The 26,578-nt window shown below is 38.3% G+C and overlaps 1 pseudogene; it reads right to left on the reverse strand.

Annotated features, from left to right (window-relative positions):
• Positions 1-1,320: 1,320 nt before the first annotated feature.
• On the reverse strand, positions 1,321-16,606 carry LOC138413963 (tigger transposable element-derived protein 1-like; annotated as a pseudogene).
• Positions 16,607-26,578: the final 9,972 nt, after the last annotated feature.

The raw sequence follows: 26,578 nt of genomic DNA on the forward strand, positions 1-26,578 counted from the left end.
CACAAAAAACTGTAATTCTCAGCATGTACTACAACCTGGGTTCTTTCTACAATGGCCCCATGTAAATAATGCCCCATAAACTTATTACCCGTGTAGGTACTATGCCTTCCCATACTCAGGAGAAAAAAAAGAAAGACGCTCATATTTCTGGCTGGTTCAAATCCTGAATATCTGGATGAATCTCTAGTGGGTGAAGAACAAAATATTTTTCTACCTTTTATGAAGCATTTTGTGTCCAAACCCAGCTCCCGTTGTCCTGAAATTAGTTCCAATTTCTTCAAGGTTCTGGTATTATATGACCTATCAGTTTTGTTTTCCATGGTGGGAGGTTTATTTTTCCCCATAGGCCTTCATTAGTGTCTTTTGTTAGCTGTGGAGAGAGGCTTCCCTGGGGACTGTTAGCCAGATGCCACTTTGAATAACAACAGCAACAGCTAACATTTACTGAGCACTTACCATGTACCATCCACCCATTTTCTCATTTATTCACAACAACCCTCATTTAACCTCTCTAAGACCAGTTTGCCAAGGACACTCTCTACTAAGGGCACACACTGCCATGTGCATGTATTTAAAATCATTTGCAAACTTCCAGGCTGTCTGGGATTCAAACAAATATACCATCTTTTTAATGCTTTTCTAAATTTCTTAGCCTTTCTGACCCTGACTTGACCCCTCAAATGCCAGTATTTCCTTCTCCTTCCCTGGCATGGTGATGTGATACATAACCTCATTAGCTAACTCTGTGATTAATCTCTCATTTGATATATATCTCATGTCAGTCATGCCTTATAATTGGGCATTTAGTAACCAAATTTAAGTCAAAAAAATTAAAAATTTTTTTAGTCGGAGAAATTATAGGTTCCAGGTATTTGAGTGAATGTTTTACTTCTCTGTGCCATTTTTGTAAACTTTATGGAAGAAAGGTCTTTTGTAAAGAATATATGGGTCATATACCCTTTCAGAGAAACACACGACATAAAATGTTGACAACTGTAGAGAAGTACTTTACGTGAGCACCAGGTTCACTAGTAGATAGTCACGGGAATGCTAAGAAGGCAGAACACCTATACAAAATGGTTACAAATTGGATTTTCTGGAAAGCTTTCGAGATGGAGTTTAACACGCACAATGTTTTTTAGGGAGTAATCTTGGGATAAACACCTGTGGAAAGAAGGAAAAGGCAGTAGGATTGAATAGCGGGAGAAGCTGGGTTGTGATGCAAGATCAACGGCCTCAGCTAACCCTCTCTCAAGGAGGTCAGAGTCTTCGGAGTTCTCCCTCTTTGGGTCAAGATAGTCGGATTGTTAAAATGTCTTTTCAATCAGCAATTGGAAGAGGAACATCTGAGAAGGGAGTGGCCTTGGTGAAGCTGCTCTTTGCAGCCTGAGGCAATCTCTGAAGGCGCTGACCTTGAAGGCTGACTGCTGGCAACAACCTGTCCTTCACTGAAGGGGGATCTAGGCAGAGGAGCATCACAGGATCCACCACAATGATCCTCTCTGAAAAGTCAGTCATTTCAGAGATGACCAAACTGCTTCAGAATGTTTCCAATTACTCTAAGGCTTCCTGTAATTCTACAGTACTTTTTAAAGTCCTAATAAGATGAAGATTCATATGAATCACTACTTTCCATGGGACTTAGCTAGTAATCACTAAATACCAGATCATTTGGAAAAGGAAAAGAACTGACTTTCACTGAGCACTTTCTGGCTCAGGTCTTTAACATACATAATTTCATGTCACTGGCCCAAAAGTTTACAGATGAGAAAAAGGAGACAGAAAACTTAGCCACAGCTGGTCAATTGTATAATTAGAACTAAATCACCACAAAACTCTTGATTCACTAGGATGGCTCATCCTGACAAAGTAACCGTGATGTCAGACACATCCCACTCCTGGCTTTTCGGGTGTTTTGGCAAATGGTGGCAGAGCCGATGGCCAGGGAACCTGGGCCAGAGCAGATGGTCTGGATGGTGCCCAGCACTGTCCCAGGAGAGAACAAAGGGCTGCCGTGCTATCCCTGGACAAATGTATTAGGCACAGCCTTCTTGGAAACCTCCAATGAGAGAGGATCTATTAAACATGTCCCCTTGCCAAGGTCGTCAATGATCCCAGCATACTGATGGGTCTTTCATGCCTTGAAGGAACCTAAGACACAGAACCCATCGATCAACTAATATTTTCTGAGAGCATGTGCCACATGCTTGGGCATCAGAGGAAACACAAAGAGATTTAAGAACAGCATGTTATAGTCAAAACAGCACTGGCTTCCCACTTCACTTAGAATAAAATCCAAATTCTTTGTCACGGCTTATAATTCTTGCCCTTACTTCCCCCCTCTTTCTCAGATCTTCCCCACCCCCTTGTTCACTTTAGCCACACTGTTTTTTTCACTAGCTATGCCATTTGCCTGGAACAAATCTTCCCCAAATCTCTGTGTAACTGACTTGTTCTCTTCCTCTAGGCTGCAGCTCAAATTTTTCTGTTTCAGAGAGATTTTCTCTGATTCCCACAGCTAAAGTCGGCCTCTATTTGACACTGTTTTATTTTCTTCATGGCACTTTTCACTTTCTGAAGTTATCTTCTTTGCTCATGTACTTGTTCCTCATCTGTCTCCCTAAAATATGTAAGCTACATGGGAATCTGGACCTTCTTTACCCATAGTACTTAGAACAGTGCTTGACACATAATAGGGACTCAAATACTTGCAGAATGAATAAAGTAAGAGAGAGACCTAAGTTCCATTTCTGCTTCTGTAAGTTGTGTGAGATTGGGAGGATCATTTGACCACTTTGAATGGAAGCTCATTCATCTAGAATAAGAGTTAGCACACTATGGCTCAAAGACTAAATATAGCTGGTCACCCAATTTTGTAAAGAAAGCATTATTGGAACACAGACATGCTCATTCATTTATGTATTGTCTCTAACTCCTTTAATGCTATAAGGGCAGAGGTGAGTAGTTGAGACAGCATCTGGCTCACAAAGCTTAAAACACATACAATCAGACCCTTTAAGGAAAGTTTGCAAACCGTTGGTGATCATAACATCTGCAGCATTTTTGTAAGGAACGAATGAGAAGATGATGCATGTGAAAGATCTTTATGAAGTGAAAAATGCTACTCATGTCAGGGGTCAACTTTATTAACTAAGAAGATGATTGTCATGAAGCCACTGCAATCAATCAGTCAATGACTGTGTAAAAGAACGGCACTGACTTATAAGACCCAGACTATTTCAAGAGGACTTCAGAAAAGTGTGAAATCATCCTTTTGGGCATAGCCCTACCTGAATGAGTCCAGGCTTGGGATTACAATCACCTCACCAAAGTGGAAGTACAAAAGAAACAGACACACTTGATCAAATTTCTGCTCTACTACTCATCAGCTGTGTGCCTTTGGAATCTCATCAACTCTATCCATCAGGTTCCTCATCTGCAAAATGAGGATAGTAAATTAATATATACACACTACTGTATATAAAATAGATAATCAACAAGAACCTACTGTATAGCACAGGGAACTCTACTCAGTACTCTGTAATAACCTATACGGGAAAAGAATCTGAAAAAGAATAGATATATCTATATGTATAACTAAATCACTTTGCTGTACACCTGAAACTAACACAACATTGTAAAGTAAATATACTCCAATATAAAATTTTTTAAAACGTACTGATATTCCATAGGATTGTTGTGAGGATCAAATGAGATAATGCATGGAAAGAGATAGCACCTAGCTCATTGTCAACATCAATGGCAATTGTTATCATCGTCATCTTCATTGTCGTCATCTAGCTACTTCTCCCACGTTCTGAACTAATTCAGTGGCTAAGGAAACAAGTTGGTGTACTGGTCCCATTACACACTAGAGAGGTCTGCACTGGATGCCGGGGGTCTCATTTTCCTCCCTGTTTCTTCTGTATTCATCTACTCTCTCCAGGGCTGAACCACTCGCTTCCCAGATGACCCTTGAACCCTGGGTTTTATCCTAGCCTCTCCTCTTCCTTACTCCCTACATCTAATAGACTGCTAATTTTGCCTCCTGAAAATAATCTCTAGTATCTGGGCTCTGGGCTCTATCTTTATGGCCCAGACCCTATTTCACAAGCTCACCAGCTCTTGTCTCAACTCATATCATTGTCTCCCAGGTGGGCACCTGACTCCAGGGAACTCCAGCTTCAGCCCACCCTCCACACAGCATCAGTGTTATCCTCTAGAATAAAATCATGCCACTTCTTTACTTTAAAAGCTCTGGGATTCCTCATTGTCTACTTGTTGCATGAGGCCCTTCTAAACCTGTCACCTGCCTACCTATTCAATCTAATCTTCTTTCACCTGTTTCCTGTTGACACCCTCCCCATGTGTGTGTTTCAATCACATACACCTATTTGCTGCTTCCCTGGCCAACCTATAGACCCAATAGTGAGAAAAAAATGCTTGTTGCTGTAAAGTACCAAAATTTGAGGGGTTGCTTTATAAAAAGCAGCATTCTCTTAGCAGAAATATGACTAATATGTGACAGAAATTATAATTGAATAACCACGTATTGAGCTAAAATGTTTTCCCCCCCGATATAACATCTACAGCCTAATTTCACTCCACAATAAAGTCATGAATTTACAGATTCACACATAAACATATATGGAGAGGGAAATCAAATATGGTGCCCTTGGGAAACATTTGCTAGATGTGTATCTTATATACCACAACTTAATCTTCATTAGCAGGGACAATTGTCTTTTTAAAAATACCATAGTAGGGAAGTTTTAAAGAATAAAAATTATGAATCAAGAAGAATCAAAGAGGCAGAAAAATGCAGAGGAAATGGCACTCAATAAAAAGCCTGAGAAGTAACACAAAATGGGGACAATTTAGGTTGATTGAATGATGCGAGGTAGAAGAAAGGAAGCTCAGCAAGATAGAGGTCCTCAAAAGGGCAGGAAGAGTGAGAAGAGTGAAAGGCCAAGCAGTGACCTGGAAGTGGATCTGAGCCAGAGGAGTCGCCTAAGAGAGGCTAGCCCTGTGGCTGAGTAAGAAGGTCTGGGTCATAGGAGAACATTGTTCCCAAGTAGAGGTAGCCATTGAATTAATTCTCTTGGGCATTTATCTGAGCACCTTAATGGGTGCTTGAAGATAATTTTGCCCGCATTAGCTACTAAGGAGACTTGACCCTCAATGAGAGATACCATTGGGTACATTAACCACCCTGCTAATGGCCTAACCTCTTTGATAATGTCACATATACAGTTCTTTTCCCTGACTGGCTTCGAAGTCCCCCTGCCCCCGCAATAATTGCATATTGTTTCTCTTACCTTGTTGCTGGGAAGGAAGGAAAAGAGGGAGGGAGGGAGGAAGAAGACTGGAGGTGCAAAGAGCAAACTATAATTCACTCTTGGTAACTACTACAGCCCATGGACAAGGCAGTGCTGGTATCCTGGGAGTTACCAGCAAAGTAAAGATGTCCTGTTCAGTTCCCAGGGCCTTATGTGCATACTCTGAATTACCTTGATCTTCAGTCTGAAAAAGGGGACTTGAAGTGATCCAGGACTTGGAGTCCATATCCAATTTGTAGCAGACTCTTTGGATCCTTGCTGGAAAAAAAACAGGGAGAGCAGGATAAAACCCACCAGTTATCATGAGTCATCAAAGGGAAGAGAACTGTTTCATCCAGTTTTTCCAGGTAATTAACATGACATCATGTAAGAGCCCACGGTGTGAAATACGTACTACCGTGGAGAACTGATCTCACCCCTTTGGGTCTTCATTTCAATGTAAACTTTGATAAACAGAAGAAAAGAAAGCAAATATGGTATCGTTTGTTATTTGGATATTTTAAAACTTTCCATCCTGGAAATTACTTCTAAGAGTAATAAGATACCAATGTCCACTGAAAAGATCTAATTTTGGTGAATTCCAAGTTTTCATGGGCCATAAACTGCTAAATCCTTGGGGACAGGTTTGTATATCTGGTTTGAAAACCCCTTTGTATCCAGAACATGTTGTACTAAATAAACAAATAAACAAATAAATATACCTCCAACATCAACAGGAAATGCCCTGGGTGATTTTGGAGATGGGCATTGATGGCATCGACGGCAGCGTCCTAGTCTAGCACACATAAGTTCAATTACGATGGAATAAGTTCAGTTATGATGGAATAAGCTATAACCTGCAGTGGTCCATTTTAGAAAACTTACTATTATTTGTATTAGAAAAAATTTTAATGGTAAAAATATAGTAATCAAGGACTTTAAATGAAAAAAAAATGTCCTAACATTCCAACAATTCCTAACCATAATAGAATAAGTAGTTAAAATAAAATTGGGAAGTGAGTGAATTGGTTTCTTCTACAGGTCTTAGTTTCCCATTTTTAAAATAAAGGGCATGGGCCAGAAAATTTCGAAGTTTCTTCCTGGTGGCAAGAGACCAAGATCTCTAAGTCTGCGTGTGAACATAGGTTAAGGGTAAACCCTCTTGCCTGCAGCCAGAGCTCCTGTGAATCTGGCATTCCATCCTTATCCCCTATCACACTCCATTTTGCCTTAACTCACCCAACTCACCAGGAACCTCTCTACTTTACCAGGACCAATCTTCTCAACCCTTTTTTGGACCTTGGCCAGGCTACTCCCCTCATTTGAATGTCATCCCTAGATCACCCAAATCCCATTTTGTTCTTCAAGACACAGCTCACTGTTTGCTTCTTCTATGAAGCTTTGCCTGAATAGATCAGCTCTGGCTCTTTCATTTCTCTGAGCTATTGTTTGTATCATCTACAGTGCGATTACATACAGTCCACTATGCACTGTGGATGTTTCATTTAGTTTAAGAGCTTGGACTGTGGAACCAGGCTACCTAGATTCAAACCTCATCTATACCACTTATTTACTCCATGACCTTGGGCAGTCAGTTAACCTTGATTAACCTCTCTATGTCTTGGTTTCATCACTTATCAACTGGGGATAATGTGATATGCACTTCAGAAGTTCTGTGTCATGGAACTATTTCTGGCCACATCATCTTAAGTATCCACTGAGAATGTTTCAAGAAATGTGTTCAGCATTCTACAATGTCAACACTATATAACATTTTTGTGGTCTATTAAAAAATGTGCACAGTATTATTTTAATACATTCATGTAAACATTTTAAATACAAATAAATGAATAACTCTTAATCCCACCACCTAGAGATAATTATTGTTTAAAATGTTGCATTTATTCTTACAGATATTTTTTCACAAATTGTGGTAGTTTTAAAATACGTCCAAAAAGTCTTTAACACTCCTTCCTTCAAAAGGTGGAGCCTAATTTCCTTCCCATTGAGAGTGGGTCAGACTTAGTGACTCTCTTCTAGCTATTAAAATGTGGCAAAGGTGATGGTGTGCAATTTCTGAAACTAGGTCATAAAAAGCACTGCCTCTCTCTTTTTCTTTCTCCCTCCTTCTCTCCCTCTCATCCTCTCTCCCACTTTCTTTGTCTCACCACTCTCTCTGTGGGAGCCAGCTGCCATATGGGGACATTAAAGCAGCACAATAAAGTGGCACATATGGCAAAGAACTGAGGCCTCCTGCCAACAGCCACATGAGTGAGCCATCTTAGAAGCAGATCCTCCAGCCCCAGTCATGTGACATGAGTAACCCTGATCTGGAATCACCCAGCCAAGCCACTCCCAAATTCCAGACACACAGAAGCTATGAGATAATGTTGTTTTGGGGTAATTTGTTGAGCAGCAATAAATAACACACACACACACACACACATATATATATATACCGTGTGCTCTCCTGGCCCATAGCATTAATCACATACTGTATATCTAGCAATCCCATGTTTACCTGTCTTTCCACCTCTAGAGTAGAAGCTGCTTGGGAGAAGGGAATGTTTAGTTCTTAGCTGTATCTCCAGGACCTAGCACACTGCCTGCCACATTGTACAAGTTCAGAGAACTTTGATGCATAAATGAGAGAGTGAGTAATGTGGAAATAGGGGGAAAGGGGAAGACCTTTGGTGAGAGGTGTGGCTGTGAAACAACGGAAGTAGTAGAACCATAGCGAGTTGGAATATTAAAGTCAAGTGAAGGAGGACTGGTTCAAATCCTGGTCCTAAAACCATCTAAGCTGAAACTAAGGATGTACCCAACATTAGGCTTTGGACTCGAAATAAAGACAAAATCTGCACCTGTCTTGGCCCTTGGAAGGCAAAATAAATAAATAAATAAACACATATCATTTCTGGTATCTTTATATTTGCATGTAATCAAAGGTCATGTGATGGTATAGATTACCCTAATATTTAGTCAATATAACACTTGTGAATGAATAACACATACAATTCTGATTTATTGTTATTATCAGAATGTTCACATCAAAATTCTAGATGTATTTGGAGGTAGGCATTCTAGATATAACTTGGAGTAAAAAAACTCATGTGCTTTACATATTGAAATTCTTTCAAATTGTTGAAGTATAAATGCATATTGATCTTCGCAAAAGTTAAATATTACCACAATTAATAATGATGTGAAAGCTGTTAATTTTATATTCAAAGACAATTAGTAAGAATTTTCAAATAGTTAAATAAGTAGGGACATAGATTGACAGTTTATACCATATTAAGTGAGAGTATTAGTTGATAAATTAATGAAGAAGATTAATTCCTCTCTAAACCAGCAAGCGTTTTATAAAAATTTAAATACAAAGCCAAATAATAGAGATTAAACTATATCATAAGTCTATCTTTCCAGGGATTGTTTTCAGTGCTATCATTTATACTATGAAACAAGATAACATGTAAGACTGTTTCTGAACAGTTAAGAAAACATCTTTCTCAAGCAATGCACAGAGCTTTTTTGAGGGGGACTGCTTCAACTAAAGTGCATCACCATGACCAAAGTTCAAGTCCAACAGATGAGGAATAGATATCCTTAGCCTTAGCTGGTTACTAGTAGAGAGAAAGGAAGGCTTAATAATGTGGTGGCAGCCTTACCCCCAGTAGAATCCTATGTTGACAGAAAAAGCCTCAAAACCTCTTGCTTATCCACCAACTTCATTTGAAAGTGAACATCCATTTGGTACCATAAATGTGTATTATAGTGATCACACGATCAATCAAGCAGCTGATAGTACCTGAGAAAACACTGTCATGATCTGAAACATGTTTCTCATCCATAATGTCAATCTAGGCGGGCTTCCCTGGTGGCGCAGTGGTTGAGAGTCCACCTGCCGATGCAGGGGACACGGGTTCGTGCCCCGGTCCGGGAAGATCCCACATGCCGCGGAGCGGCTGGGCCCGTGAGCCATGGCCGCTGAGCCTGCGCGTCCGGAGCCTGTGCTCCGCAACGGGAGAGGCCACAACAGTGAGAGGCCCACGAACTGCAAAAAAAAAACCAAAACAAAACAAAACAAACAAACAAACAAAAATCATAATGTCAATCTTGTGAAAGTTCACTGTTAGATTCTTCATAATAAATATTTTGGTACATTTTCAGATTTATCCTTATGATCTAGGAGTTCATTTTATGATGGCGATGTTCAGCTTTGGCTTCAGCTTTGACTTAATATGATTTTTTAACACTGGCCTTTTAGTATTTGGCCAAAAGGTGTATTCAGTGAACTGTAATGAAAACCATGCATGGGGTCTGACGGGAAATAGATAATCCCTGCAATGCTTGGTAGAGGTCTGTGGCTCCAAACTTGAATAAAGGGAAATCTTGAGTGGGTTTTTTGGTTCCCAGAGGAGGGCTGGCATTGATGAGAAGATGTACCTACCTCCTTTACCCTAATTAAGGGAATAAGGGAAGTGAGATGGGGTCCCCCTGACAGATGACAGGGGTCAGGGGGTGCGGAAAGGGTATTATTATGGGGAGGCACATTTGGTATCTTCAATAGGCCAAGCACTGCTGAGAAGAGATGCATAAAAGAACCTTATGATATTGCAGTAACAAAATTAAACCCCCTTCTTAGATGGGACTTCAGGCAGGACCTCCTCAGTCCAGATTTCTCTTTAGACCAAATGCTATCAGCATGAGGATTGGAGATGTTTGGGTGTCTACTGACAGATGCAGGAATTAATTAAGCATAGTAGTGGAGGTGCTATGGGGCTGCAGGGATTAGAATCCCCAGGGTCGCCAGGTTGCCAGTGTGGAGCTCAGCTGTCCAGACCCCTAACTGCTTACCGGCTGCTTACTTCTCCTCATTGTTCACAGAGACACTTGAAGCAGAATAAAATTTACCTTCCAATTGCACAACACGCCTAAATTGTTCCCTACAATTCCTGAACTTATCTGGATATTTATTGAGCACCTAATAGGAAGAAAACTGATATTCAAAAGAGCCCTTGGCATTGTCATAGAACAAGGTGATTAGGAGTCTGAAATATGGATTCCATCAGCTCTTTGACTACATCAGCTTTTTGACCTTGGGCAAGTTGTTAAAAATTCCTGAGTCCTAGTCTTCCTCATCTGTAAAATGAGATTAAAACTCTGACAGGACAGATGAACTGTAGCTACCCATTTTTTTCAGCTGGAGTTCTCAAGTCTCCTCAACCTTTTGGCTATTTATCTGGCCTCACCTACCTCACCTCGTTAAGGTCTTTGAATTGTCCTCCTGGTAGAAAATATTCAAGTTTGAGGAGGGATGTCAAATTGGGCATAAGCTCTGTTCATTCTGGATTCGGGATTCAGGCAAATCAGGAAGCGGCTGGGGTCTGTTTAAGGGCAGGCCAAGGAGCTAACAGGAAAGACTACCTCCCAAGAGAAAGCAAAATCCAACCAGTTTGACTCAAGACCGAGGGGGCAGCAAATTTATAGTATCACCAAAACTCTGATCAAAATATTTTAGTTAACATCTTAGTGTACTCAACGATGGAAAGTGTACACTATTATAGTATTTGCCAATTTGGAGATTTCTGAGGGTTTAGGGAGGTATCCCTCTCAAGTGTCAAAGGCTTAATGTATTATCTTATAGATCCTCTCTATTCTTTTAGACAATATTTAAGTTGGTTCCCAAACTCTGGGATAGCAGGAAGCTTATATAAGCTACTAAAGGCAACTGAAATCCATAGCAAATAATAAGTTATTTGCTTAGATTTCCTGGGCAGGGGCTGTTTTCATCAGGTTATGTGAGAACATCCACCACCTGAGCAGGGAAATTTATTTATGTATTTACTGAGAGCTCCCTATGAGTAAAGTACTAAATAAATAGTGTGCTTAGACAAGGGATCACAAAGGCAGCAAGAAGTGAGCCCCGCTTTCAGGTTATTTGTACTTTAGTTTGACTAAAAGTAACAATAATAATTTATATCTCTGTGACATTTTCCATTTTTCAAAGAGTTTTAATACATATTCTCATTTCATCTTCAAAGATTCCTATAAGACAAGTACAATTAACTCCACTTTAAAGATGAGGAAACTGGGGTTCCAAGAAGTAAAGACATTTTTCTAAGGTCATGAAATGAATACATAATCACGATTCAAACCCAGGTCTTCTGACTCTTGGTTTAATGGTCTCATGTACCAACCATAGCTGCATCTTGAAGAGGAAAATCTATGCCTTTGCTAAATCAAGGTAGAAGGGAAGGAGCAGAAAATGTTTTTGCTTGATTTCCCCAATCAATCAGGGCTCAATCAGGGCCTATTATAATCCGTCTGGCCCTGGCAAAGATGCCATGCAGGAACTAGGGGAAAAAGAGGACTTTTTCTCTACCATCCAAATTAACTTCGTGTTAAGAAGCAAGTGGAAAAAAAATAGAAAGTGTTAAGAAGACTTGAACTAGACCCAATGGGGTGGTAACACACTCTTACAGTATGATGGTCCTTGTCCTTATGGGGCTTAGGGTGCCTTTCCTGTTCACCTTTATATGTCCCAGCGCCTGCCACAGGGTCTGGGACATAGTAAGTATAGGTACTCAATAAAAAATATGTTGTGTAAATAAAAGATCAACAGGAGCAAACAGATAACCATGAAACACACCTTAGCATATATTGTAATTTCAAACATGACAAAGAAGGAATCACAAAGCAATAGGAATTGGACGCTTATCTAACACAAGGGATTTGGAAAATTAACTATTTGTAGAAAATCAAGTTAGAACCCTATTTTATAATATAATCTCATAATGTCAAGTAAACGCCAGATGAATCAATGAGTCAAATGACAAGAACAAAACTATTTTTAAAGGCAGAACTAACCCGAAATTATAATTTCATTAATTTCTGACTGACAAGGGATTTCTAAGTATAAATATAAAGTAAGAAATCATACTATAAACAGCTAACAACATGATTACATAAAAAGAAGATTTGGTTCTTGATTTTAAATTTTAAAATTTCTGTGTGTCCGAGAACACCATGAATGTCATTTGATGAACTAGGAAATATATAATAAATAAAAACAAATATTAATCATTTAACATATTAAAAATATATAAAGCATGTAAAAACCATCACTTATGCAAAAAGCTAACAACCCAATAAGAAAACACATAAATACACTAAGAAAAATGGTCAAAGGACATAAGAAACTAACTCATAGAAGAAAAAAATGGAAAATAGCTGAAAAAATATTCAACCTCACTGCTAATCAAAGAAAAATAAAAGAACAGTGAAATATTTTTTACCTACTATATTTGTAGAAATTTAATTATAATGTTCAATACTATCAAAAGCATGATGAAACGGCCCTCCTGTAAAATGATGGTAGAAATTAAAATGGTACAAACTTTCTAGAAGGCAACTTGGCAATTGTTTACCAAATTTTTTTCATGTGCATAGTCTATAAATCACTACAGGTATACCTCCCAGATATTGTGGGTTGGGTTCCAGACCACCACAATAAAGCAAATATCGTGAAAAAGTGAGATGAGTCACACGAATTTTTTGGTTTCCCAGTGCATATAAAAGTTATATTTACACTATAGTGTAGTTTATTAAGTGTGCAATAGCATTATGTCTAAAAAAAGACAATGTACTTGGCTTATTTTAAAAATACTTTATTGCTAAAAACTAACCATCATCTGAGCCTTCAGCGAGTCATGATCTTTTTGCTAGTTGAGGGTCTTGCCTCTATGTGGACGGCTGCTGACTGATCAGAGTGATGGTTGCTGAAGATTGAGGATGGTGTGGCAATTTCTTAAAATAAGACAGTGGTGAAGTTTGCTGCATCAACTGACTCTTCCTTTCATGAACAGTTTCTCTGTAGTGTGCACTGCTGCTTGATAGCATTTTACCCATAGTAGAACTTCTTTCACAATTGGAGTCAGTCCTCTCAAACCCTGCCACTGCTTTATCAACTAAGTTTATGCAGTATTATAAATCCTTTGTTGTCATTTCTACACTCTTCAGAGCATCATCATCAGGAGTGGATTCCATCTCAAGAAACCACTTTCTTTGCTCATCCATAAGAAGCAATGCCTCATCCATTAAAGTTTTATCATGAGATTGCAGCAATTCAGTCACATCTTCAGGCTCCACTTCTAATTCTAGTTCTCTTGCTATTTCCACTCCATTGCAGTTCCTTCCTCCATTGAGTCTTGAATCCCTTAAAGTCATCTATGAGGATTGGAATCAACTTCTTCCAAACTCGTGTTAATGTTGATATTTTGACTGCTTCCCATGAATCATGAATGTTCTTCATGGCATCTAGAATGATAAATCCTTTCCAGAAGGTTTTCCATTTACTTTGCCCAGATCCATCAGAGGAATCACTACCTATGACAGCTATAGCCTGACAAAATATATTTCTTAAATAATAAGACTTAGAAGTAAAAATTACTCTGGCTGTTGTTCTAGCAGTCATGAAAACAACATGAAGCTCACTGCACATCTCCATCAGAGCATCTGGGTACACTGTCAATGAGCAGTAATATTTTGAAAGGAATCTTTTTTTCTGAGCAGTAGGTCCCAACAGTGCACTCCATATATTAAGTAAACCATGTTGTAAATAGATGTGCTGTCATCCAGGCTTTCTTGTTCCATTTTTAGAGCAGAGGCAGAGTAGATTTAGCATAATTCTTAAGAGCTCTAGGGTTTTTAGAATGGTAAATGAGCACTGGCTTCAACTTAAATTCACCAGCTACATTAGCCCCTAACACGAAAGTCAGTCTGTCCTTTGAAGCCAGGTGTTGACTTCTCCTCTCTAGCTATGAAAGTCCTAGATGGCATCTTCTTCCAATTGAGGACTATTTCATCTACTTTGGAAATCTGCTGTTTAGTGTAGCCAGCTTCATTAATAATCTTAGCTAGATCTCCTGGAAAACTTGTAGCTTCTACATCAGCACTTGCTGCTTCACCTTGCACTTTTTTTCCCCCACAATGCTACTCACTTTATAATTTCAGTCTTCACACTGTTCAATTCTAAAAGCTTCAAAAACATTTTAATTGAAGTATAGTTCCTGTACAATATTATATAAGTTATGGGTGTACAAGATAGTGATTCACAAATTTTAAAGGTTATACTCCACTTATAGTTATTATAAAATATTGGCTATATTCTCTCTGTTGTACAATATATCCTTGCAGCTTACTTTATACCTAATAGTTTGTATCTCTTACTCCCCTACCCCCATAGTGCCCCTCCCCCCTCCACTGGTAACCACCAGTTTGTTCTCTATATCTGTGAGTCTGCTTCTTTTTTTTTAATATTCACTAGTTTGTTGTATTTTTGATTCCACGTATAAGTGATATCATACAGTATTTGTCTTTCTCTGTCTGACTTATCTTACTTAGCACGATGCCCTCCAGGTCTGTCTATGTTGCCACAAATGGCACATTTTCATTCCTTTTTATGGCTGAGTAGTATTCCATTGTGTATGTGTATATATATATATACACATATGTATATATATATATATATATATATATATATATATATATATATATACCCCACATCTTCTTTATCCATTCATCTGTTGATGGACACTTAGGTTGCTTCCATAGCTTGGCAATTGTAGCTAAGGCTGCTGTGAACATTGGGGTGCATGTATCTTTTCGAATTAGTGTTTCTGTTTTTTTGGATGTATACCCAGGATTGGGATTGCTGGGTCATATGGTAGTTGTATTTTTAGTTTTTTGAGAAACCTCCATAATGTTTTCCACAGTGGCTGCACCAGTTTACATTCCCACCAACAGTGTACGAGGGTTCCCTTTACTTCACATCCTCGCCAACATTTGTTATTTGTGTTCTTTTTGATGATAGCCATTTCTGACAGGTGTGAGGTAATATCTCACAGTGGTTTTGATTTGCATTTCCCTGATGATTAGCAATGTTGAGATTTTTTTTCATGTGCCTGTTGGCTATCTGAATTTCCTCTTTGGAAAAATGTCTATTCAGTTCTTCTGCCCATTTTTTTAATCAGGTTTTTGTTTTTGATGTTGAGTTGGTATGAGCTGTTTATAGATGTTGGATATTTTAAGCTTTTAAGTTTAGTTAGGTCCCTTTATTTTTGCTTTTATTTCTTTTGCTTTAGGAGACAGATCCAAAAAAATATTGCTACAATTTATGTGAAAGAGTGTTCTGCCTATGCTTTCCTCTATGAGTTTTATAGTGTCCAGTCTTACAAATAGGTCTTTAACCCATTTTGAGTTTAGTTTTGTATATGGTGTTAGAGAATGTTCTAATTTCATTCTTTTACACGTAGCTGTCCAGTTTTCCCAGCACCACTTATTGAAGAGACTGTCTTTTCTCCACTGTATATTCTTGCCTCCTTTGTCATAGATTAATTGACCATAAGTGCATGGGTTTATTTCTGGGCTCTCTATTTTGCTCCATTGATCTCTGTGTCTGTTTTTGTCACTTTGCACTTGTATGTTATGGAGGTGGCTTCTTTCCTTAAACCTCATGAATCAACCTCTGTTAGCTTCAAACTTTTCTTCTGCAGCTTTCTCACCTTTCTCAGCCTTCATAGAATTAAAGAGGGTTAGGCCTTTGCTCGGGATTGGGCTTTAGCTTAAGGGAATGTCGTGGCTGGTTTTTCTTTTTGTTGTTGTTGTTTTTGTTTTTAGCTGCGTTGGGTTTTCTTTGCTGTGGGCTTTCTCTAGTTGCGGTGAGCGGGGGCGACTCTTCATTGCGGTGCGTGGGCTTCTCATTGCAGTGGCTTCTCTTGTTGTGGAGCATGGGCTCTAGGCACGCGGGCTTCAGCAGTCGTGGCACAAAGGTTCAGTAGATGTGGCTCGCAGGCTCTAGAGTGCAGGCTCAGTAGTTGTAGTGCATGGGCTGAGTTGCTCTGAAGCATGTGGGATCTTCCCGGACCAGGGCTCGAACCCCTGTCCCCTGCATTGGCAGGCAGATTCTTAATCACTGCACCACCAAGGAAGCCCTCGTGGCTGGTTTGATCTTCTATCCAGACCACTAAAACTTTCTCCATATCAGCAATAAGGCAGTTTTGCTTTCCTATCATTCATGTGTTCACTGGAGTAGCACTTTTAATTTTCTTCAAGAACTTTTCCTTTTCATTCACCACTTGGCTAACTGTTTGGTGCAACAGGCCTAGCTTTCAGCCTGTCTCAGCTTTCAACATGCTTTCCTCAGTAAGCTTAATCATTTCTAGCTTTTGATTTAAAGTGAGAGAGGTGTGACTCTTCCTTTCACTCGAACACTTAGAGGGCATTGTAAGGTTATTAATTGCCCTTATTTCAATATTGTGTCTCAGTGAACAGGGAGGCTCGAGGAGAGGGAGAGAGATGAGGGAACGGCTGGTTGATGGAACAGTCAGAACACACACAACACTTATTGATTAAGTTTGCCGTCTTACATGGGCATGGCTTGTCGTGCCACAAAACTTTTACAATAGTAACATCAAAGATCACTGATCACAAATCACCATAACAAATCTAATAATAATGAAAAAGTTTGAAATATTGAGAGAATTCCTAAAAAGTGACACAGAGACATGAAGTGAGCAAATGCTGTTGGAAAAATGGTGCTGAAAGACTTGCTCAACACTGGGTTTCCGCAAACCTTTTCTTTGTAAAAAAACACGATATCTGCAAAGCACAATAAAGTGAAGTGCAATAAAATGAGGTATACCTGTAATTTTGCTTCTATAAAATCATCCAAAAGAAACAGAGATGCAAAAAGATGAATATACAATGGTTTTCTTCATAGGCATCTTGATAATAGTGAAAAAAATGTAAACCCAATACTCAACACTAGGGAATTGTTAGGCAAATGATTCATAAGATGGAATGCTAAGCAGTCATTAAAAATCAGGTTTTAGAATATTTATTGAAATACAAACTATTTGATATGTCCAAAAAAGATAAAAACAGAAGACCACAGAAGCGTATTATAACATGATACTATTATTTTGAAGGAGAAAGAAGGAAGAAAAGAAGGGAGGAAGAGAGAAGGAAAAGAGAAGAATAATGGAATAGCAACCTCTGTTGATATTTTATTATACAATGGTGACATTGCAAGGAATTTCTTAGTTGTTGTTTTGGCTTTGCTATCCCGTTTTAAAATTCTTTTCAAATTTTTGTAATTGAAAAATTATTTATTTAAGACTGCAAAGAATACCCAGAAATCTCTGGGAAGTAGGATTACAAATATTCTTCATTTTCTTCTTGATACTTCTCTGTATTTTTTTCAGTATTTTTACAAAAAGCATGAATTATTTTTATTGATAGGGAAAAAGTTCTTTTTTACACAAAGAAGATATGGGTATCTCTTGAGTGTGACATTCTATTTCAACATAGTATTTGTACAATACTATGAAATATATTTTTAATAATAAAGATCTGGTCTGAATAAGCTAGAATAGATAAAGAGTTCAAAATGGATACAAATTTGGCAGTGAGTCCTAGGTATCAAATATCCTCTCAATTCTTTCCACAAGGAAACTGTGACAGAAATGAAGACTTATTCTCCTCATTTTCTGTTCAGCTTCCATGACAGCCTGTGGGATGGAAAAGGCTTAGCTGCAGGCCTTGTCGCTTTGTGCTCAGAATTTGAGGGAGAAAGGAACAATAGTTGGGGTGTGGTTGAGTAGAGAGGTCTTAAGAATAGTATTTATAGGGTCTGTACACATTTTTTTCAAGATCCTACAAGTTAAAAAAAAAGGTTGCTCTAAATATTTTGTTTATTTCACCTCTGTTTCGAGTTTAAATAATGTCGAGCAACTTTTCAATAAATAATATTAAAAGATAACAGTGGCTGACATATTGAGTGCTTGCTTGCTCAATGCCAAGCACTGTATTAAATTTTGGCCATACAGTTCTTCTTTTAATCTGAACAGCAACCCTATGAGATAGGAACTATTTGAATCCCTATTTGAAAGATTTTAGAAAAGTGAGCTCAGAGAGGTCCCTGGTGCCAAAAAGGTTGGGGACCGCTGCTTTATAATCCATTGCCTAATGTATCTATTAAAGCTAAAAAACGACCAACAAAAATGCATTCACGGGCTTCCCTGGTGGCGCAGTGGTTGAGAGTACGCCTGCCGATGCAGGGGACATGGGTTCGTGCCCCAGTCCGGGAGGATCCCACATGCCGCGGAGCGGCTGGGCCCGTGAGCCATGGCCGCTGGGCCTGCACGTCTGGAGCCTGTGCTCCGCAACGGGAGAGGCCACAACAGTGAGGGACCCGCGTACCGCAAAAAAAATAATAATAATAAAATAAAATAAAATAGATAAGAAAATAAATGCATTCACATGGTCACCAAAAGACACATACTAAGTAGAAAGTTAACTAGTAGCACTGTTCTTAAAAGCTCAAAACTAGAAACTACCCAAATGCACATCAGCTATTGAACAGATAAATTGTAGCATATTTACACAGTGGAATGCTATACAGCCATGAGAATGAATTACCTAAACTACATGCAACGAATAGATGAATATCACAAACATAACACTGAGCAAAAGAACTCAGGCCCCAAAGAGCACATCATGTACGATTCAACTTACTTATTTAAAACATGCAAAAGACAATCAAAATGAATCTATGGTTTCAAAATCTGGATAGTGATTACTCTTTGAGGTTGGAAGGTGGTGGCGGTTGAAGCCTAGATAGTGGCACATGAGGGGTTTCTGAGATGCTAGTAATGTTCTATTTCTTGATCTAGTTCCTGGTTACAAGAACGTGCTTACCTTGTGAAAATGAATTGAGCTGTACAGCTGCCATATGTGTACCTTTCTCTATGGCTAGTGACTCCAGAGGAAAAAAGTAGTTGATGACGGACATCTAGTTTAGTTGCTACTATGGGGAATTCTAAAACGCACAAGAAAGTAGTATTTACAGAGTGACAAAGGTGGATCATGGAAATACTGATCTGATAATGATCAGCTTTTTGAGATATAAACAATTAGCCCTGGGGAGTGACAAAATAATATGCCACAACAAGCTCATTTGGTTACTTTTTCCATCAGAATTCAGAACCACAGAGTGTCTGTTTGGACAGCAGGAAAGTGTTTGCTTTAATATCACCACCTGCAGAATGAAATTCAACCAATTAAGTTAGGAAATTGCCATTTGCAGATAATTATTATTTATCTGGTTTCTAACTTCATAGCTCTACAGCCATTTGAGGACAAGGTCTCAAAACTGCCACAGGGTGTGGTGTCGGAGTTGGTCTATTTTAACTTAATGATCTGGAAGAGGAAATAACCAGCATGGTAATGACATTGCCAACGATGCTAAATTGAGAGTGTTGCAAATGCTAATAAAGGCAGAGGAACAAAATGAGAAGACTTTGCTGATAAAATCTGGGCTTTAGTGAATAATACCAGTGCATTGAATTCCCAGTTCTCTACGCTAACAACAGATTCCTGAACACACTCCTTGTGCTTAAAATGTCTCATATCTAAAAAAATTAAATATTCTATTTCAGCTCTGCAATTTTAAATAAACTTTTAAAATTTTAGAATAGGATTAAATTTACAGAAAAGTTACAAAAACCGTACAAAGAGTCCCCATATACCCCACACCCAGTTTTCTCTATTATTAACATGTTACATTAGTACGGTACATTTCTCACAATTAATGAACCAATATTGATACATTATTACTTATTAAAGTTCATACTTTTTGCAGATTTTCTTAGTTTTTACCTCATGTTCTTTTCTGTTCCAGGATCCCATCCTGGACACTATATTCCATTTAGTCATCATGTCTCCTTAAGCTCCTCTTGACCGTGACAATTTCTTAGACTTTACTTTTTTGGACCTTGACAGTTTTGAAGAGCACTGGTCAGATATTTTGTAGAATGTCCCTCAATTGGAATTTCTCTGATAATTTTCTCATGATTAGACAGGGATTATGGGCATTGGGAAAGAAAACCAGAGAAACAAAGTACCAATCTCAACACATCATATCCAGGGCACATACTGTCAACATGCTTTATCACTTTTGATGTTGACCTTGATCACCTGGCTAAGATACTGTTTATCAGATTTCTCCACTGTACTTACTTTCTTTTCCCCCCAGCAAGATTTCACCTTTTTTATGGCTGAGTAGTATTCCACTGTGTGTGTGTATGTGTGTGTGTGTGTGTATCTCACATCTTCTTTATCCATTCATAATTAATTTACGACAAAGGATCAAAGAACATACAATAAAGAAAAGATAATCTTTTCAATAAAGATAATCTTTTCAATAATCATACAATAAAATAAAGATAATCTTTTCAATAAATCTTTTCCTGTTGGGAAAACTGGACAGCCACTTGGAAAAATTTAAACTAGACCACTATCCCACACCATACACAAAAATCAACTCAAAATGGATTAAAGACTTGAATGTAAGACCTGAAACCATAAAACTCCTAGAAGAAAACATACTATGCTCTTTGACACTGGTCTTAGCATATCTTTCTAGATATGTCTCTTCAGGTGAAGGAAACAAAAGCAAAAGTAAACAAATGGGACTACATCAAACTAAAAAGCTTCTGCTCAGCAAAGGACTCTTTCTGCTTTCTTTTGAGTGTTTTAATGGTATATTTTTGACCATTTGCATTTAAGATGACTATTGATATAGTTGGATTAATATCTACTATGTAATTGTTTTCTATTTACATTTTTGTTTCTTATTCTCCTTTTTTATGCCTTCTCTGGTGTTAATTAAGTATTTTATATGCCTTCTCTGGTGTTAATTAAGTATTTTATATGATTCCATTTTATCTCCTCTCTTAGAGTATAAATTACAGTCAACTTTTAAAAATTTTAGTGACAGTCCTAGAGTTTCCAATATATGCTTTTAACTAATCTAATTTCATCTCTAAATAACACTATATTGCTTTAAGTGTAGTACAAGTACCTTAAAATAGAGTATTCACAATTTTCCCTCCCATTTTTGTAACATTTCTGTCATTCATTCATTTCAGATTTCATTTCATTTATCCATACGTTATAATCACTCAATATATTGTTACTATTTTTACTTTAAGCAGTTGTTTTTAGATCAATTAAGAATAAAAAATTAAAAGATTTTATTGTATTTTCAATTATTTATTCCCCAGTGCTCTTCCTTTCTTTTTGTAGATCCAAGTTTCTGACCTATATCACTTTCCTTCTCTACCTGAAGAACTTCTTTTAACATATCTTGCAGGGCAATTCTGCTGGCAATGAATTCTCTCAGTTTTTTGTTTGAGAAAGGTTTTATTTCTCCCTCATATTTGAAAGATAATTTCTTTGGATATAGAATTATAGGTTGGTGATTTTTTATTTTCAATTCTTTAAATATTTCATACCACCTTTTTCTTGCTTGCATGGTTTCTGATTAGAAGGCCACTATAATTTTTCTTATTGAAGTATAGTTGATTTACAATGTTGTGTTAATTTCTGCTGCACAGCAAAATGATGCAGTTATACATATATGTGCATTCTTTTTTATATTCTTTTCCATTATGGTTTATTACAGGATATTAAATATAGTTCCCTGTGCTATACAGTTAGACCATGTTGTTTATCCATTCTACATACACTACTTTGCATCTGCTAACTCCAAACTCCCACTCCATCCTTCCCCCACCCACCCCTCCCCCTTGGCAACCACAAGTCTGTTCTCCATGTTTGGGAGTCTGTTTCTGTTTTGTAGATAAGTTCATTTGTGTCATATTTTAGATTCCATATATAAGTGATATCATGTATTTTTCTTTCTCTTTCTGACTTACTTCACTTAGTATGATAATCTCTAGGTCCATCCATGTTGTTGCAAATGGCATTATTTCATTCTTTTTTATGGCTGAGTAATATTCCATTGTATATATGTGCCACATCTTCTTTATCCATTCACCTGTTGATGGACATTTAGGTGGCTTCCATGTCTTGGCTATTGTAAATAGTGCTGCAATGAACATTGGGGTGCATTTATCTTTTTGAATTATGGTTTTCTCCGGATATATGCCCAGGAGTGGGATTGCTGAATCATATGGTAGTTCTATTTTTAGTTTTTTGAAGAACCTCCATACTGTTTTCCGTAGTGGCTGCACCAAGTTACATTCCCACCAACAGTGTAGGAGGGTTCCCTTCTCTCTACACCCTCTCCAGCATTTGTTATTTGTAGACTTTCTAATGTTGGAAGGCCACTGTAATTCTTATCCTCATTTCTGTATAGGTAAAGTGTTTCCACTCCCCCTGCCACCCCCTCCAAGTTTCTGGCTTCTTTCAAGAGTCACTCTTTGTCTTGGGGTTTCTGCAGTTTAAATATGATATATCTAGTTATGTTTTGTTTGTTTGTTTGTTTTTTGGAGGGGGAGCTATTTTTCTTGCTGGTGTTTTCTGAGCTTCCTTGTGTCTGTCATTAGTTTTGGAAAGTTCCCAGCCATTTTTGCTTCAAATTGCTCCGCTCCATTCTTTCTCTTCTAGTATTCCAGTTACATGTATATTATACCTTTTGGAATTGTCCCTTAGTTCTTGGATGCGCTTTTCTGGTTATTTTCCATTGTTTATTCTCTTTGCACTTCAGTTTGAGAAGGTTCTATTAACCTATCTTCAAACTCATTGAATCTTTCCTCTGTCTAGTCAAATCTACTGATGAGTCCATCAGTAGCATTTCCTTTTGATTCTTTCTAGAGTTTCAATCTCTGTACTTAACATTACCCATCTGTTCTTCCATGTTGTCTTTTTCCATTAGAGCCCTGTGTACAAAAAATATATATTGCCTGCCGTTTTAGTAAACAATAACTACTTCCTGCCATCAAGCCATCAGCCACTGCAGCCACCCCCGACAGTGCACCCTGAGGGGAATTCAGGATGGAGAAAAACCTATACTGGCCCTAGATAGTTAAGATGCATAGCAAAGGAATAATTTCAATGAGCTCAGACTCTTGTATGTTCCCATACATAGAAAAGCACTAAAATCATTAACTTGAGATGTCTGTTCTTTTGTGATTAGCAGAAACCTTTTGATGTATGACTACATGTTTTGTTTTGTTTTGTTTTGTTTACCAGCAAAAACTCCTAAATATATCCTGGTTCCTCCCTTACCTCTGTGGAACAGTCCCTCAACTCCTGTCTGAGAAGCTATCTCCCTTCCCAGGCTATAGCCTTCAGTAAGACCCTGAATAAAACATAACTTTCAACTTTTAGGTTGTACAATTTTTTAGACAGCAGCCCTTATATATTAATCACTGTTATTTTAAACTGTCTGTCTAATAATTCCAACATCTGTGTCATATCTGAGTCTGGTTTTTATGATTGCTTTATCTCTTCAGACTGTGTTTTATCTGGCCCCTAGGCATGCCTTGTAATCTGTTGTTGAAAACCAGACATGTTATACTCGGTAATAAGTACTGAGGTAAAGAGGCCTTTAATGTGAGTATTAATGTTAACCTGGCTAGAAATTGGGCTCTGTTTAATGTTTTCTGTAGCTATTAGTGCCAAAGACTTCAAAATACTCTAGTGTTCTTCCCCAAAACAAAAACAAGGACACTTCCTAAAGTACTCCTTCTCAGAGAAAGTGTGTCTCACCGTTCTTTCCGCTATAGTTCACCATTACTATACTGGAGCCTTGTTGGTGTGGTGGTAAGTATGTGGGAGGTGAGCATTCTATAATGTTCTGCTTAAATCTCAGTGTTTTAGTGGTCCTGTCTCAGGGCTGTAACCTTCACAAATATCTCTCCAGTGGCATAGCTTTTTTTCCCCTGCCCCCTACTCTCTTCCTGGCTGCAATATTCACAAACTATTTCCCAAGTGAAGCTCTGACCCCTGTTGATCATGTTTTTCCGCCCTAGGTAAGACAGGAGGGCTAGAGGGGCCTGGCTGAAGTGGGAGGGATGCTCTTCCTCCATTTGAGGTAAGTATCAGGAAATGTCTTTTCCCCTGGAGGGTAGGTCTTTGTTATGCAGAAGACCCTGGGAGTATTTCATGACATTTACTATTCTCCTCCCCCTGCCAGAACCATGAGGGGATCTTTCTCCAACCTCCACCGGGAGAATCTAGTGGGTGTTTGGAGGTAAAACCCACAAAATTCTGCGTCTCTTTAAAACTGCAGCCCCAGGATTTTGTTACTCTCTTGCTAGTCCACACTCAGCCTCTGGCAATTCATCAGAATTACCATTTAAGTATTCCTATTAGTTTATATCTCCAGAGGCTTCTACTTCAGGTTAGCAGATCTCAGCTGTGACTATCTGGATGCACCTTTCTGTACAGACTTCAGAGTGATTTGCCCCAGAAACTCAGTTCTCTAGTGGTTCCAAAAAAAGTTGTTGATTTTCAGTTTGTCTAGATTTTTCTTCTCATAAGGACACGAGTGAGGACTTCTAAGCTCTTTACATGTCAGAGCTGAAACTAGGGTCTGTCCACCATTGCATTTTAATCAAATAATATGACTAAAAGATACCAACTATTATGATTTTAAGAGGAGCACTGGGAAGTGACATTTATCTAGTGCCTGAAAATTTATAGAGTAATAATTTCATCAACAAATCATTGTTGACTGCCTACTATGTGCCAAGTCCTGCTCTAGGGGATGAGGCCACCTCAGCAAATAAAGTCCCTGCCTTTATGAAACTTACATTCCACACAGTGAGAGACAGAAAATGATGATAAGTACTATAAAGAAAAATAAAAGTAGGTAAGGATGATAGAGAGTGATGGGACGAAGGCTGGAGGATACTATTTTAAAGAAGATAAACAGATTTGCATGTATGAGGTCCTGGGGCCTATCATCTCCACTGCACCTTTGTAAACAAAATGAAAAAAAAAAGGAGAAAGAGGAGAAGGAGGAGGAGGATGGGGAGAGGAGGAAGAGACAGAAAAGCCCCTCTGAAAAGAAAAAAACTGAAAATACTCAAAGGAAGTGAAGGAGTGCCCCCAGAGGGTATATGAAAGAAAAGTATTTAGGGAACATAAAGAAGGCCGGTGTGGCTGGGGTGGATTTTTCCAAGAGTCACAGGAGAGGAAGCAATGGGAAGCCTCATCATGTGAAGCCTTATTAGCCATCGTAAGAATTCGAGTTTTCACTCTGAGTAAGACTGGAAACCACTGGAGAATTTTCAAACAGAAGTATGACATGAGTTCACATATTTTTGAAGGATTGATCTGGCTGCTGCACTTAAAACAGACTGCTGGAGGTGAGGAAGACAAGACGGAAGAAGCTACAGAGAGTATTTGGGTTGCTACTGGAATAATCCAGGGAAGAGACGATAGTGGCTTTGAGATAATGAGATGTCATCAGATTCTGGAATTATTTAGAAGGTAGAGCCAATGGAATTATTGATGGATTTGTTATATCATTTAAGCTTCATAACAACACTTACTAGAGCAAGGGTGATAACATTTGTGAAAGATGAAGAAACTGACCAAGGAGATCTTACCTAGGTCCCTGAGCTAGTGAGAGACAAATCAAGATTCAAAGCCAAATCTATCATGCTCCAAACCCCTAATTCTGACCCTCCCATTTATAACCAGTTAGAGTTATGAGGGATTTTTGAGTTAGCCCAACACTTCATTTCACAGAGGAAAAAAAGTGAAAAGGTTAAGAGACACTCTCTAGATTCTACAATTAGCTAGGGGCAGAATTATGAAAAAACGCCCTGCCTAATGACACCTGAATGGGTCACTTTCTACTCTGCATATGCCCTTTCATCTGATACGTGGGAATAAAACACCAAAGATTGCAGGTAATTGTAAATTAAACCCATGTCCACATTAAAAGAGCTCTATTGCAAAATCCACTACATATGGGTCATTTTTAAGAAGGCATTACAAGACAGGGGTGATATTTCTCACATTGCATCCTGAACACTGCCTGTATTTTTAATTATTAACAGAATAATGCAGTCTACTAGACGTCTTTTTAAAAAACAGAAGAAGAAAAAAGGAAAGAAACAACTAAGCAAACAAAATTTATGGAATCAACTACTTCTACCTGCCTAAGAAACGTACTAGGTGCGGCAAAATGGTTGACCTCCATGTGTTTCTTTTTTTTTTTTAACATCTTTATTGGAGTATAATTGCTTTACACTGCTGTGCTAGTTTCTGCTATATAACAAAATGAATCAGCTATACATATACATATATCCCCGTATGCCCTCCCTCTTGCGTCTTCCTCCCACACTCCCTATCCCACCCCTCTAGGTGATCACAAAGAACGGAGCTGATCTCCCTGTGCTATGCGGCTGCTTCCCACTAGCTATCTATTTTAC

The sequence above is a fragment of the Delphinus delphis genome, chromosome X, assembly GCF_949987515.2.
Source record: "Delphinus delphis chromosome X, mDelDel1.2, whole genome shotgun sequence".
Classification (NCBI taxonomy): domain Eukaryota; kingdom Metazoa; phylum Chordata; class Mammalia; order Artiodactyla; family Delphinidae; genus Delphinus; species Delphinus delphis.